The 16,860-nt window shown below is 45.0% G+C and overlaps 1 long non-coding RNA gene across 1 annotated transcript in view; it reads right to left on the bottom strand.

Moving 5' to 3' along the window:
* The window catches only part of LOC134935567 (uncharacterized), a 108,263-nt gene that overhangs the window by 46,558 nt on the left and 44,845 nt on the right, over positions 1-16,860 (bottom strand). The window lies entirely within an intron of this gene.

The following is a 16,860-nucleotide window of genomic DNA, read 5'->3' as shown; positions in this document are numbered from 1 at the left end:
TGGTCGACACACCAAAACCTCGACATGAGGGAGGGTTTCGTCTTTTATAATTTTTGTTTTACTTTTTCATACTTTACCATCCATGTGGACTGCAATTGGGAATAGTAACTTGTGCCAAGCACAGCGAGGCACCTTGCCCAAAGCATAGAGAGCAAAGTGAACCTTGTGAGGGGAAGCGAAACACTTATTGGTGAAATAAATGACACCGAAATCAACTAAAAAACTCATGTCAACATTTGTGTGTGCCGACCTTTCCCGTGTAAATATTTTGTCAATGTTGACCTTTTGTCAATGTGTCTTCAGTGAACATGTTTCTTAGGTTCTGTCTAGGGTATTCAATTATCCGCAAATTCGCGGCAATTTTTCGTGGCAATCGGCCGAAAATTTGCAGCGAAAACGCTCCGTTTTTCGACCTATTCAATTCTGACCGGGTTTCACGTGAAAATTCTTGCAGTGAAAAGTGCAGGTGAAAATGGAGAAATCAGCCTGTACCCCAAAAAATGCTAAACTAACAGGAAAACAGAAGAGAAGTGTGTTAGAGATCACATTAGAGAGTTTTTGGGGACTTAAATTGTGTGAAATGGCTGTTATATGCATTTTTTTTTAAATGCAAAAAAATTATAGAAAGCAAGTTTTTTTGAGCAAAATAAATGCTCTCATTAAATTTGGGGTACATGAAAATGGGTATAAGTATATATTTGGGTCATTTTAGGGTACTTTAAAAAAAAGTGGAAACAGACCGATTACTCCCATCTGCAAGCCTAAAAAACACCTGCCCCACTCATAAAGCACCCCAATATACCTGTCCCATACCTTGAACCCCAATTTCCATCACTTTTTACCTTTTCACCCCAAAAATGACATGTCATTATTGGCCAATTAAAAATAATTAAAAACTTCAACGTGCCTAATTAGTCATTAAGGAGGGTGTCCCAGGAGTTCTGTACCATATCCAAACATTTTTACCTTAAAATAGTGACTTTTCCCAACTTTTCACCTGCTTCAGAGAAGGTGAAGTGAAATTAGTGAAAAAATTATCACCAATAAATTTTCCAGGATAATTGAATAGGCTGTAATTGCGTTTCACGTGAAAAGTCAGTTTTTTCACCCGAAAACCGGACTTTTCACGTGAAAAGTCCATTATCACTGCTAATTGAATATACCCCTTATGTCTTTGATACCTTCACCTCTCAGGATGCTTCCTTTGGACGCCCCGGGATTGGTGAGTGCAGGTGTGTACTAGAGATGAGCGCCGGAAATTTTTCGGGTTTTGTGTTTTGGTTTTGGGTTCGGTTCCGCGGCCGTGTTTTGGGTTCGACCGCGTTTTGGCAAAACCTCACCGAATTTTTTTTGTCGGATTCGGGTGTGTTTTGGATTCGGGTGTTTTTTTCCAAAAAACCTAAAAAACAGCTTAAATCATAGAATTTGGCGGTCATTTTGATCCCAAAGTATTATTAACCTCAAAAACCATAATTTCCACTCATTTTCAGTCTATTCTGAATACCTCACACCTCACAATATTATTTTTAGTCCTAAAATTTGCACCGAGGTCGCTGTGTGAGTAAGATAAGCGACCCTAGTGGCCGACACAAACACCGGGCCCATCTAGGAGTGGCACTGCAGTGTCACGCAGGATGGCCCTTCCAAAAAACCCTCCCCAAACAGCACATGACGCAAAGAAAAAAAGAGGCGCAATGAGGTAGCTGTGTGAGTAAGATTAGCGACCCTAGTGGCCGACACAAACACCGGGCCCATCTAGGAGTGGCACTGCAGTGTCACGCAGGATGTCCCTTCCAAAAAACCCTCCCCAAACAGCACATGACGCAAAGAAAAAAAGAGGCGCAATGAGGTAGCTGTGTGAGTAAGATAAGCGACCCTAGTGGCCGACACAAACACCGGGCCCATCTAGGAGTGTCACTGCAGTGTCACGCAGGATGTCCCTTCCAAAAAACCCTCCCCAAACAGCACATGACGCAAAGAAAAAAAGAGGCGCAATGAGGTAGCTGTGTGAGTAAGATAAGCGACCCTAGTGGCCGACACAAACACCGGGCCCATCTAGGAGTGGCACTGCAGTGTCACGCAGGATGTCCCTTCCAAAAAACCCTCCCCAAACAGCACATGACGCAAAGAAAAAGAAAAGAAAAAAGAGGTGCAAGATGGAATTGTCCTTGGGCCCTCCCACCCACCCTTATGTTGTATAAACAAAACAGGACATGCACACTTTAACCAACCCATCATTTCAGTGACAGGGTCTGCCACACGACTGTGACTGATATGACGGGTTGGTTTGGACCCCCCCCAAAAAAGAAGCAATTAATCTCTCCTTGCACAAACTGGCTCTACAGAGGCAAGATGTCCACCTCATCATCACCCTCCGATATATCACCGTGTACATCCCCCTCCTCACAGATTATCAATTCGTCCCCACTGGAATCCACCATCTCAGCTCCCTGTGTACTTTGTGGAGGCAATTGCTGCTGGTCAATGTCTCCGCGGAGGAATTGATTATAATTCATTTTAATGAACATCATCTTCTCCGCATTTTCTGGATGTAACCTCGTACGCCGATTGCTGACAAGGTGAGCGGCGGCACTAAACACTCTTTCGGAGTACACACTTGTGGGAGGGCAACTTAGGTAGAATAAAGCCAGTTTGTGCAAGGGCCTCCAAATTGCCTCTTTTTCCTGCCAGTATAAGTACGGACTGTGTGACGTGCCTACTTGGATGCGGTCACTCATATAATCCTCCACCATTCTATCAATGTTGAGAGAATCATATGCAGTGACAGTAGACGACATGTCCGTAATCGTTGTCAGGTCCTTCAGTCCGGACCAGATGTCAGCATCAGCAGTCGCTCCAGACTGCCCTGCATCACCGCCAGCGGGTGGGCTCGGAATTCTGAGCCTTTTCCTCGCACCCCCAGTTGCGGGAGAATGTGAAGGAGGAGATGTTGACAGGTCGCGTTCCGCTTGACTTGACAATTTTGTCACCAGCAGGTCTTTCAACCCCAGCAGACTTGTGTCTGCCGGAAAGAGAGATCCAAGGTAGGCTTTAAATCTAGGATCGAGCACGGTGGCCAAAATGTAGTGCTCTGATTTCAACAGATTGACCACCCGTGAATCCTTGTTAAGCGAATTAAGGGCTCCATCCACAAGTCCCACATGCCTAGCGGAATCGCTCCGTGTTAGCTCCTCCTTCAATGTCTCCAGCTTCTTCTGCAAAAGCCTGATGAGGGGAATGACCTGACTCAGGCTGGCAGTGTCTGAACTGACTTCACGTGTGGCAAGTTCAAAGGGCATCAGAACCTTGCACAACGTTGAAATCATTCTCCACTGCGCTTGAGACAGGTGCATTCCACCTACTATATCGTGCTCAATTGTATAGGCTTGAATGGCCTTTTGCTGCTCCTCCAACCTCTGAAGCATATAGAGGGTTGAATTCCACCTCGTTACCACTTCTTGCTTCAGATGATGGCAGGGCAGGTTCAGTAGTTTTTGGTGGTGCTCCAGTCTTCTGTACGTGGTGCCTGTACGCCGAAAGTATCCCGCAATTCTTCTGGCCACCGACAGCATCTCTTGCACGCCCCTGTCGTTTTTTAAAAAATTCTGCACCACCAAATTCAAGGTATGTGCAAAACATGGGACGTGCTGGAATTTGCCCATATTTAATGCACACACAATATTGCTGGCGTTGTCCGATGCCACAAATCCACAGGAGAGTCCAATTGGGGTAAGCCATTCCGCGATGATCTTCCTCAGTTGCCGTAAGAGGTTTTCAGCTGTGTGCGTATTCTGGAAAGCGGTGATACAAAGCGTAGCCTGCCTAGGAAAGAGTTGGCGTTTGCGAGATGCTGCTACTGGTGCTGCCGCTGCTGTTCTTGCGGCGGGAGTCCATACATCTACCCAGTGGGCTGTCACAGTCATATAGTCCTGACCCTGCCCTGCTCCACTTGTCCACATGTCCGTGGTTAAGTGGACATTGGGTACAACTGCATTTTTTAGGACACTGGTGAGTCTTTTTCTGACGTCCGTGTACATTCTCGGTATCGCCTGCCTAGAGAAGTGGAACCTAGATGGTATTTGGTAACGGGGGCACACTGCCTCAATAAATTGTCTAGTTCCCTGTGAACTAACGGCGGATACCGGACGCACGTCTAACACCAACATAGTTGTCAAGGCCTCAGTTATCCGCTTTGCAGCAGGATGACTGCTGTGATATTTCATCTTCCTCGCAAAGGACTGTTGAACAGTCAATTGCTTACTGGAAGTAGTACAAGTGGGCTTACGGCTTCCCCTCTGGGATGACCATCGACTCCCAGCAGCAACAACAGCAGCGCCAGCAGCAGTAGGCGTTACACGCAAGGATGCATCGGAGGAAACCCAGGCAGGAGAGGACTCGTCAGAATTGCCAGTGACATTGCCTGCAGGACTATTGGCATTCCTGGGGAAGGAGGAAATTGACACTGAGGGAGTTGGTGGGGTGGTTTGCGTGAGCTTGGTTACAAGAGGAAGGGATTTACTGGTCAGTGGACTGCTTCCGCTGTCACCCAAAGTTTTTGAACTTGTCACTGACTTATTATGAATGCGCTGCAGGTGACGTATAAGGGAGGATGTTCCGAGGTGGTTAACGTCCTTACCCCTACTTATTACAGCTTGACAAAGGGAACACACGGCTTGACACCTGTTGTCCGCATTTCTGGTGAAATACTTCCACACCGAAGAGCTGATTTTTTTGGTATTTTCACCTGGCATGTCAACGGCCATATTCCTACCACGGACAACAGGTGTCTCCCCGGGTGCCTGACTTAAACAAACCACCTCACCATCAGAATCCTCCTGGTCAATTTCCTCCCCAGCGCCAGCAACACCCATATCCTCCTCATCCTGGTGTACTTCAACACTGACATCTTCAATCTGACTATCAGGAACTGGACTGCGGGTGCTCCTTCCATCACTTGCAGGGGGCGTGCAAATGGTGGAAGGCGCATGCTCTTCACGTCCAGTGTTGGGAAGGTCAGGCATCGCAACCGACACAATTGGAGTCGGACTCACCTTGTGGATTTGGGATTTCGAAGAACGCACAGTTCTTTGCGGTGCTACTGCTTTTGCCAGCTTTAGTCTTTTCATTTTTCTAGCGAGAGGCTGAGTGCTTCCATCCTCATGTGAAGCTGAACCACTAGCCATGTACATAGGCCAGGGCCTCAGCCGTTCCTTGCCACTCCGTGTGGTAAATGGCATATTGGCAAGTTTACGCTTCTCCTCCGACAATTTTATTTTAGGTTTTGGAGTCCTTTTTTTACTGATATTTGGTGTTTTGGATTTGACATGCTCTGTACTATGACATTGGGCATCGGCCTTGGCAGACGACGTTGCTGGCATTTCATCGTCTCGGCCATGACTAGTGGCAGCAGCTTCAGCACGAGGTGGAAGTGGATCTTGATCTTTCCCTAATTTTGGAACCTCAACATTTTTGTTCTCCATATTTTAATAGGCACAACTAAAAGGCACCTCAGGTAAACAATGGAGATGGATGGATTGGATACTAGTATACAATTATGGACGGGCTGCCGAGTGCCGACACAGAGGTAGCCACAGCCGTGAACTACCGCACTGTACTGTGTCTGCTGCTAATATATAGACTGGTTGATAAAGAGATAGTATACTCGTAACTAGTATGTATGTATAAAGAAAGAAAAAAAAACCACGGTTAGGTGGTATATACAATTATGGACGGGCTGCCGAGTGCCGACACAGAGGTAGCCACAGCCGTGAACTACCGCACTGTACTGTGTCTGCTGCTAATATATAGACTGGTTGATAAAGAGATAGTATACTCGTAACTAGTATGTATGTATAAAGAAAGAAAAAAAACCACGGTTAGGTGGTATATACAATTATGGACGGGCTGCCGAGTGCCGACACAGAGGTAGCCACAGCCGTGAACTACCGCACTGTACTGTGTCTGCTGCTAATATATAGACTGGTTGATAAAGAGATAGTATACTCGTAACTAGTATGTATGTATAAAGAAAGAAAAAAAAACCACGGTTAGGTGGTATATACAATTATGGACGGGCTGCCGAGTGCCGACACAGAGGTAGCCACAGCCGTGAACTACCGCACTGTACTGTGTCTGCTGCTAATATATAGACTGGTTGATAAAGAGATAGTATACTCGTAACTAGTATGTATGTATAAAGAAAGAAAAAAAAACCACGGTTAGGTGGTATATACAATTATGGACGGGCTGCCGAGTGCCGACACAGAGGTAGCCACAGCCGTGAACTACCGCACTGTACTGTGTCTGCTGCTAATATAGACTGGTTGATAAAGAGATAGTATACTCGTAACTAGTATGTATGTATAAAGAAAGAAAAAAAAACCACGGTTAGGTGGTATATACAATTTTGGACGGGCTGCCGAGTGCCGACACAGAGGTAGCCACAGCCGTGAACTACCGCACTGTACTGTGTCTGCTGCTAATATATAGACTGGTTGATAAAGAGATAGTATACTCGTAACTAGTATGTATGTATAAAGAAAGAAAAAAAAACCACGGTTAGGTGGTATATACAATTATGGACGGGCTGCAGAGTGCCGACACAGAGGTAGCCACAGCCGTGAACTACCGCACTGTACTGTGTCTGCTGCTAATATAGACTGGTTGATAAAGAGATAGTATACTCGTAACTAGTATGACTATAAAGAAAGAAAAAAAAACCACGTTAGGTGGTATATACAATTATGGACGGGCTGCCGAGTGCCGACACAGAGGTAGCCACAGCCGTGAACTACCGCACTGTACTGTGTCTGCTGCTAATATATAGACTGGTTGATAAAGAGATAGTATACTCGTAACTAGTATGTATGTATAAAGAAAGAAAAAAAAACCACGGTTAGGTGGTATATACAATTATGGACGGGCTGCCGAGTGCCGACACAGAGGTAGCCACAGCCATGAACTACCGCACTGTACTGTGTCTGCTGCTAATATAGACTGGTTGATAAAGAGATAGTATACTCGTAACTAGTATGACTATAAAGAAAGAAAAAAAAACCACGGTTAGGTGGTATATACAATTATGGACGGGCTGCCGAGTGCCGACACAGAGGTAGCCACAGCCGTGAACTACCGCACTGTACTGTGTCTGCTGCTAATATATAGACTGGTTGATAAAGAGATAGTATACTCGTAACTAGTATGTATGTATAAAGAAAGAAAAAAAAACCACGGTTAGGTGGTATATACAATTATGGACGGGCTGCCGAGTGCCGACACAGAGGTAGCCACAGCCGTGAACTACCGCACTGTACTGTGTCTGCTGCTAATATAGACTGGTTGATAAAGAGATAGTATACTCGTAACTAGTATGACTATAAAGAAAGAAAAAAAAACCACGGTTAGGTGGTATATACAATTATGGACGGGCTGCCGAGTGCCGACACAGAGGTAGCCACAGCCGTGAACTACCGCACTGTACTGTGTCTGCTGCTAATATATAGACTGGTTGATAAAGAGATAGTATACTCGTAACTAGTATGTATGTATAAAGAAAGAAAAAAAAACCACGGTTAGGTGGTATATACAATTATGGACGGGCTGCCGAGTGCCGACACAGAGGTAGCCACAGCCGTGAACTACCGCACTGTACTGTGTCTGCTGCTAATATAGACTGGTTGATAAAGAGATAGTATACTCGTAACTAGTATGACTATAAAGAAAGAAAAAAAAACCACGGTTAGGTGGTATATACAATTATGGACGGGCTGCCGAGTGCCGACACAGAGGTAGCCACAGCCGTGAACTACCGCACTGTACTGTGTCTGCTGCTAATATATAGACTGGTTGATAAAGAGATAGTATACTCGTAACTAGTATGTATGTATAAAGAAAGAAAAAAAAACCACGGTTAGGTGGTATATACAATTATGGACGGGCTGCCGAGTGCCGACACAGAGGTAGCCACAGCCGTGAACTACCGCACTGTACTGTGTCTGCTGCTAATATAGACTGGTTGATAAAGAGATAGTATACTCGTAACTAGTATGTATGTATAAAGAAAGAAAAAAAAACCACGGTTAGGTGGTATATACAATTATGGACGGGCTGCCGAGTGCCGACACAGAGGTAGCCACAGCCGTGAACTACCGCACTGTACTGTGTCTGCTGCTAATATATAGACTGGTTGATAAAGAGATAGTATACTCGTAACTAGTATGTATGTATAAAGAAAGAAAAAAAAACCACGGTTAGGTGGTATATACAATTATGGACGGGCTGCCGAGTGCCGACACAGAGGTAGCCACAGCCGTGAACTACCGCACTGTACTGTGTCTGCTGCTAATATAGACTGGTTGATAAAGAGATAGTATACTCGTAACTAGTATGACTATAAAGAAAGAAAAAAAAACCACGGTTAGGTGGTATATACAATTATGGACGGGCTGCCGAGTGCCGACACAGAGGTAGCCACAGCCGTGAACTACCGCACTGTACTGTGTCTGCTGCTAATATATAGACTGGTTGATAAAGAGATAGTATACTCGTAACTAGTATGTATGTATAAAGAAAGAAAAAAAAACCACGGTTAGGTGGTATATACAATTATGGACGGGCTGCCGAGTGCCGACACAGAGGTAGCCACAGCCGTGAACTACCGCACTGTACTGTGTCTGCTGCTAATATAGACTGGTTGATAAAGAGATAGTATACTCGTAACTAGTATGACTATAAAGAAAGAAAAAAAAAACCACGGTTAGGTGGTATATACAATTATGGACGGGCTGCCGAGTGCCGACACAGAGGTAGCCACAGCCGTGAACTACCGCACTGTACTGTGTCTGCTGCTAATATATAGACTGGTTGATAAAGAGATAGTATACTCGTAACTAGTATGTATGTATAAAGAAAGAAAAAAAAACCACGGTTAGGTGGTATATACAATTATGGACGGGCTGCCGAGTGCCGACACAGAGGTAGCCACAGCCGTGAACTACCGCACTGTACTGTGTCTGCTGCTAATATAGACTGGTTGATAAAGAGATAGTATACTCGTAACTAGTATGACTATAAAGAAAGAAAAAAAAACCACGGTTAGGTGGTATATACAATTATGGACGGGCTGCCGAGTGCCGACACAGAGGTAGCCACAGCCGTGAACTACCGCACTGTACTGTGTCTGCTGCTAATATAGACTGGTTGATAAAGAGATAGTATACTACTAATATTATATATACTGGTGGTCAGGTCACTGGTCACTAGTCACACTGGCAGTGGCACTCCTGCAGCAAAAGTGTGCACTGTTTAATTTTAATATAATATTATGTACTCCTGGCTCCTGCTATAACCTATAACTGGCACTGCAGTGCTCCCCAGTCTCCCCCACAATTATAAGCTGTGTGAGCTGAGCACAGTCAGATATATATATACATTGATGCAGCACACTGGGCTGAGCAGTGCACACAGATATGGTATGTGACTGAGTCACTGTGTGTATCGTTTTTTTCAGGCAGAGAACGGATATATTAAATAAAACAAACAACTGCACTGTCTGGTGGTCACTGTGGTCGTCAGTCACTAAACTCTGCACTCTCTTCTACAGTATCACAGCCTCAGGTCAATCTCTCTCTCTCTCTCTCAACCCTAATCTAAATGGAGAGGACGCCAGCCACGTCCTCTCCCTATCAATCTCAATGCACGTGTGAAAATGGCGGCGACGCGCGGCTCCTTATATAGAATCCGAGTCTCGCGATAGAATCCGAGCCTCGCGAGAATCCGACAGCGTCATGATGACGTTCGGGCGCGCTCGGGTTAACCGAGCAAGGCGGGAAGATCCGAGTCGCTCGGACCCGTGAAAAAAAACATGACGTTCGGGCGGGTTCGGATTCAGAGAAACCGAACCCGCTCATCTCTAGTGTGTACCCCATTTCTGGGTATGGCGAGTGTGGTGGTTTCCTGTATATATTGCAGTTGCTACATGCTATGCGGGCACCTGATCAAGCTGTTTACATACACAGAGAGCCAGCCATGTTGAGTTGTATAAATCATTGATGCGCCCACACCTGGAATATTGTGTACAGTTCTGGGAACCTCACTATAAAAAAGACATCTTGGAGTTCGAAAAGGTTCAGAGTCGAGCCACCAAACTGGTTAAGGGGTTAGAGGCACTGGATTATGAGGAAAGATTTAAAAGGTTAGATTTGTTTACACTGGAAAAGAGGCGACTGAGAGGGGACATTATTAATATTTATAAATACATTAAGGGACAATACAAGGATTTATCAAACGATTTATTTACCAAAAAAACACTACATAGGACACGAGGACACCCCCTGAAATTAAAGAAAAAAAATTCCATACACAATGGAGAAAAGGGTTCTTCACAGTAAGAACAGTAAAGATTTGGAATTCTTTACCAGAGAAGGTAGTAATGGTGGACTCAATAAATAAGTTTAAAAATGGATTCAATTCCTAGCGGAAAAAACATCTAAGGATACAGCATTTAATTAAGATTAAAAATAAATAGGATTTTAATACCTACCGGTAAATCCTTTTCTCTTAGTCCGTAGAGGATGCTGGGGACTCCAAAAGGACCATGGGGTATAGACGGGATCCGCAGGAGACATGGGCACTTTAAGACTTTGAATGGGTGTGAACTGGCTCCTCCCTCTATGCCCCTCCTCCAGACTCCAGTTATAGAACTGTGCCCAGGGAGACGGACATTTCGAGGAAAGAATTTATTGTTCAAACACGGTGAGCGTCATACCAGCTGACACCTCAAACATGTTGTAGAACGTGGCATTCAATAGAACACCAGCCGACGGCATGAAAAAATATACAGCAATATGCTGACCGAAAATGTAACACAACCTGTGTGTAAACACAACCAATAATAGTATACCGCATGCCATGGCATGAATAACGTCAGCAACAGACTGACTGAAACGAAACACAACATGAGTGTAACCATAACCATTAACTGCAGATACAGTATGCACTGGGACGGTTACCCAGCATCCTCTACGGACTAAGAGAAAAGGATTTACCGGTAGGTATTAAAATCCTATTTTCTCATACGTCCCAGAGGATGCTGGGGACCCCAAAAGTACCATGGGGTCTATACGAAAGCTCTAGAACGTGCGGGAGAGTGCGGACGACTCTACATCACGATTGCCCAAACAAGAGGTCCTCATCAGCCAGGGTATCAAACTTGTAGAATATTTGCAAACTTGTTCGAACCCGACCAAGTGGCTGCTCTTGCAAGGCTATAAAACGAGACCCCTCGGGCAGCCGCCCAGGATGAGCCCACCTTCCTGGTAGAATGGGCCTTCACCGATTTCGGTAACGGCAATTCAGCCGTAAAACGAGCAAGCTTAATCGTATTACAGATCCAGCGTGCAATGGTCTGCCTGGAAGCAGGAACCCCAGTCTTGTTGGGAGCATATAGGATAAACATAGCCTCCGTTTCCCTGATCTGAGCCAATCTGGCAACACAAAATTTCCATATGTGGCACTGGGGGGGGGGGGGGGGGTTATATTTGGCACTGGGGGCATGTACCTGGCACTGTGGGGGAATATCTGGCACTGGGGGCATATGTGGCACTGGGATCATGGCCCTAGCAACAAGCACTACCCCCTAGCAACGAGCATGACACCCAGTGCATGAAACCCCTGGCAACGAGCATGACACCCTGAGCATGAAAATCCCTGGCACCGTGCATGGAACCGAGAGCATGAAACCCCTGGCAATGAGCAGGTAACTTAAAAGTAATTAGAAGCCTTACTGTAGAACTTAATGTGTAATGGGCATTACGGTGTGTGGCATAATGTATCACAGACATTGCGGTGTGTGTCATAATGTGTCAGGCATTACGGTGTGTTGTATACTATATAACGGGCATTGTGGTATGTGGTATAATGTCTCAGGATCATTGCGGTGTGTGTCATACTGTGTCACAGACATTGTATGTGCTATAATGTATCAGGGGCATTGCAGTGTGTAGCATAATGTATAACGGGCATTGCGATTCCTGTCATAATGTGTCACAGGCATTACGGTGTGTGGCATAATGTGTCGGGGGCATTACAGTGTGTGCATATTGTGTCATGTGCATTATTGTGTGTGGCATAATGTCTGAGGGCCTTTGCAGTATGTGGCATAATGTATACTGGGCATTACTATAAGGAGGAAAAATGACAAATAATGTAAGGGGCATGAATCAGGATTATTTTTCTTTCCTGTGGTGGCTAACGTCTGGGCGTGCAGGTTGCAAAACTGGGGTATAAGGTAGTCTTTTCCTGCAATGCCACGCCCCTTTATGCGAAGCCACACCCATTTAAACGAAGCCACCACCCCCTTTTTGGCGGCGCGCGCATGTTTGTCCCTTTTGTCAAAGTCAGAAAAATGTCTCTATGCACGTTGCCATATTTGCACCGCACACTGGTCCGTGCTGCGCATGCGTACGCTCTCCCGTGAAGGCGCATACCCGCAATAGCGGGCACTCGCAGGCGCGGTATGCGTATTTACGGTAGAGTTTATGTAGTCGTAGCGTGCGACTCATTCGTTACATATTTTCACAATTAATGTAGTTTATAGATCATGGTCCCTTTGATAGTTTCTGAAAGTTTGGTTAATATAGAAGGTCCCTGAGCTAAGGAATCCCTCTTTGTATCGTACGAAGGGTCTAACAGGAATCATACAGCAGTGTTTGGTACCCATCGGAAGAGTATTTAATTAGCAATATTCCGGTGTTGGTTTGGAGCGTATTAATCGCTCGTGCGAATAGTTATGGACATAAGAAGTTTATGTCCATTTCTACTATTTACTCATACTCAGGTATGCGGCGGGAAACCTAGTTCCCCACCCACCTGAGCTGTTTGAAATCGTCACAGCCCACCTGTATGAATCACCCTATGACCTTTTGTTGTGATACAGGGTCGAATTCCTTCATCCAATGGACAATGGGATTGTAGGGACTGTAGGATTGCATTGTGTGTGGGGCATAAATAGGCAGGCCGACCACATCCAGCTCTCACTCTTCAACGGTTCTCATTGCTGAAAATCGGGTGCTGGATGTCCAGGCGCATGCGATCGTTTACCCTTGTGCGTAAGTTTCTCTCCGTTATCATTGTCTTTCTGTGAGCCAATTTCTCTCATCTCTCTCCGTCTCCCTCTCTCTCTTTCCCCTCTCTCTCTCTCTCGTATCTCCCCTAGACCAGTATTGTATTGTATTAGATAGTATTGTTTAGTTCTGTGGTTAGGAAGTCTCTGTTATATTGTAGTGTATCATTTGTACTGTTATCCCCTTTTTACAAGTATACTAGATATAATACAGTTAATAGGCTTTGGAACCTAAACCAGTATCTGTGTATTTTCTATAGTGTTAAGTGTTCACTTGAGCGTCGGTGACGCTCAAGCAGCTTTGTAGTTAGTCAGGTTACACAAGGTTGCACTTACACCCTGTATTCACATTAAGGTATTCCGTGTATTTCATTGGTATAAGGTTTAGACATAAAGGTATAGCGTTGTGAGCGTCTGCGCCGCTGGTGATCTCCTCGTGGTCTCGAGCGTCCGCTACGCCATAGCGAATCATTACTCTAGTCATAGCCAATAACGTGTCCTGTGATTGCTGGGCCGTGAGCGAACGTGACGCTTGAGCGTCTCGCCTACGGCTGAGCGATCGTTACGCAACTAGCGTACCATTACGGTACTTCTTAAGTAAACAGCGTACAGTGTTCTTAGCTTCATAAAGGGTTGTTTATACGACAAGGGAATTTAGCATTGTCAATTGGGGACTCGTCCTATCCTTCTCATATCTGCACTAGGTAGATCAGCAGACATTATCCATCAGCAAAGGGCGGGATCATATTCCTTGCAGTGCTGATTGGATAAGCGTCTGCTTCGCTTAGATAAAGAGTGCTGAAGGAATCCGGGAACCGGAAGTAAGAACAAAACGCTTGTGTCTTTTAAAACTGTTTTATTTTTCTTCTGTCTTGCGTATACACGCACGCATACATTTATCTGTATTTCTTTTTCAAATTTCGTATATCACTATTCCTGTTTGCCAAGTTTTATAGTTGATAGAAAGTGCAAAAAGAGATTTGCTGTTATTTCATAGTAGAGGTAATAGTTAAAGTATAGACCAACACACGGCTTGTCTGGGAGATAAGACAGTCAGTGTGGTGTGCGGTAGATGATCAGGGATCATCTACATTGATAAAGGTAGAAATTGTGTTACGGTGGATCTTTGTTTTGCGTACACGTGTCCCTAACAAAAGACTTGCGTACGCAATCCAAACGGCAGACGCACGCAGCGTACATTACGCAACGTAGCGTCTGGTTACGCCCACGTAGCTCAAGTCACGAAAAGTTGAATTAGCGCAAAGCGATAATTAGCGCAAAGGCGATAAGTAACGCACAGCGGTAAATAACGCGACGCGGTAAATAACGCAAATCTATTTTTTTAAAAATCTGAAACTTAGTTTAACAGATCCTGCTCCTAATTAGTAACACTGTTGGACTGAAGACAATTTCTGCGCAGAAATAGATATAGAAACAAAAGTGTACATGTGTTGAGTGAGTGTGGTTTTGTATACAAAAGTTTATATAACTTTAAGGTGGAACCAAAAGGAAAGTCGGGTACTCGTCAAGGGACACACGTGTAAGTGACATATACGGTGGCTAGGGAGGCATCCCTGGTTAAATAATATTTGAGCATTAGAGTATAGCGGACCATAAGGTAACAGACCAGGAGGTCATTAACAGAAGGTAACAAGACCAGGAGGTCGTAAGGTACTAAAGAGGTCCGCTATAAAAGTCCAGTGGCACAACGCCTGGGGTGTTGGTGCAGAACCCATATAGGCCATAAGCTCTTGCTGAAGGAATCGCGGCCGGAAACATCGATTCCATTGATCTCTCAGTACATAACAAATAGTGCTTATGTACTGAACGATTGGACCACACGTAATTGTGTGCAGTAGTTAGTAATCTGACCTAATACCATTAGAGTAAAGTGGTCACAAACGCTATCTGTACATTCTGACGTGATTTGTGTAATTTTTTATTTTTGGAAGGGAAGTTCGCTGGTCACTCAGGAACTATCTAACAACCCCACCTTTACTGGAAAGAGTAAGTGTCCTGCGGGTAACCCTCATATGTTCCAGTAAACTGAAGGTTCCATAGGGGCCCTGTATCGAGTACGCCAGCACCATATCGGTGTGATCAGGTCGTATTGGTCGAGGTGGGCGAGTGAGTGGGGTACTCGGTAAACCGCCACCGCCGGCCTACTGTGGAGTAATTTGGTTGTCTGTAAAGGCTTGCTGAAAACCTTGATACAGAAATCCAAGGAGGACTAAGCAACACCTGCAGACTATGGGGGCCAGTTGCTCAGGTAGGGGGCGATCAACCCTGGTTCAGGTTGATTCTGTGAACCGACCAGTTGGGTCGGCACGATATGTAATGTGTGAAAAATATGGAAGTCACACCGAATCTTTATGTGATGAATGGGAGAGAATGACTGTACAAGACAGGGACAAATTCCCAAGAATAGGTAGCTTCAGTCCAGACGTGTTACAAAATTTAAGGAGGAGGATATGTCTCGTAAAATCAACAAAGAGACGAATTCAGCATCATGATTACTTACAGTTATGGCACCAGGAAGGTGAGATACAGAGAGGTTTGGCTCTGGCGGCGGGATCTGGGGCAGTCAGGAAGCTGATAGCCACAGCTCCACCTCCACCATACATTGCAGGAGAGAAGCTGATTACGGAGAGAAACGCACTGGGTTGTAAAACACAAACTCTTAGTAACCCTGTAAATGTTAATGATGTTAACCAAATAACTCATGCAAGTATTAACCCGTGCAAGATGTACCCTGTTTTGAACCTTCCTCAGGAGTGTGATCAAGAAGAAGATTCGGCAACAATTTCAGCGCTCTCTCTAGCGGCCACCATATCAGAAACCACAGTAGGAACTGCACCACCCACGAGATTAGTTAAGGCCCCTAGCGGAGGGATAGGTGAGGTCGTGTCAACGGGTAAGTACGGCACCATGCATTACACTGAAACAATTGTACCACAAGTTGTAGAATCTACGCAGAATGAGGCTGTTAGAATTGCTCCTGTAAAGGTGATAGTAGTTCCCAATGGGAAAACAGATGCATCAGGAGCCACACCCGTCAGGAACATTGCCATGTATTGCCCGTTCACTAGAATGGAATTGAGGACCATAGTGTCTGAATTCCCAGACCCCAGAAAAGATTTAGTGGCAAGCCAAAAATACATCAGGGATCTAGGAAACACTTTAGAGCCCAATAATAAGGATTGGCAGATAGTGCTAAGAGCTTGCTTACCTTCCAATGTCGACTCAGTTAAATTCTTGGCTGATTGTGGACTAGATAAAGATGTACCGCTTACAGATGTGTACGACCAGGATAATGTAAAAAGGATAAATTTACAGCTAAAGGAGTATTTCCCAGCCGTTGTTAAATGGAATAAAATATTTTCCATTAAGCAAAAGGAGTCCGAAACGGCAGCAGAATATTTCCACCGGGCACTATCAGAAATGGCAAAATACACTGGTATAGAAGACATTAAGACCAACCCAAACCATCGAGAAGTAGCAGTATCTGTACTGATGGATGGTTTGAAAGAAACATTAAAAGCTAGGGTACAGACCACACAACCATGTTGGCGAGGTCTGTCAGTGTCCACCTTGAGAGAGGCTGCTGTTGATCACGACAAAAACATCACTAGACACAGGGAGTCGCAAAGTGATAAGTTGATGTCCGTAAGTATACAGGCGCTGACCACAAGGCAGCCTGCGTATGTACCACCGAATCCTGTGGGTAAGGCAAGTGTAAT

This window comes from Pseudophryne corroboree, chromosome 6 (genome assembly GCF_028390025.1).
Source record: "Pseudophryne corroboree isolate aPseCor3 chromosome 6, aPseCor3.hap2, whole genome shotgun sequence".
Lineage (NCBI taxonomy): Eukaryota > Metazoa > Chordata > Amphibia > Anura > Myobatrachidae > Pseudophryne > Pseudophryne corroboree.
This window is presented reverse-complemented; position numbering and strand designations above follow the sequence as displayed.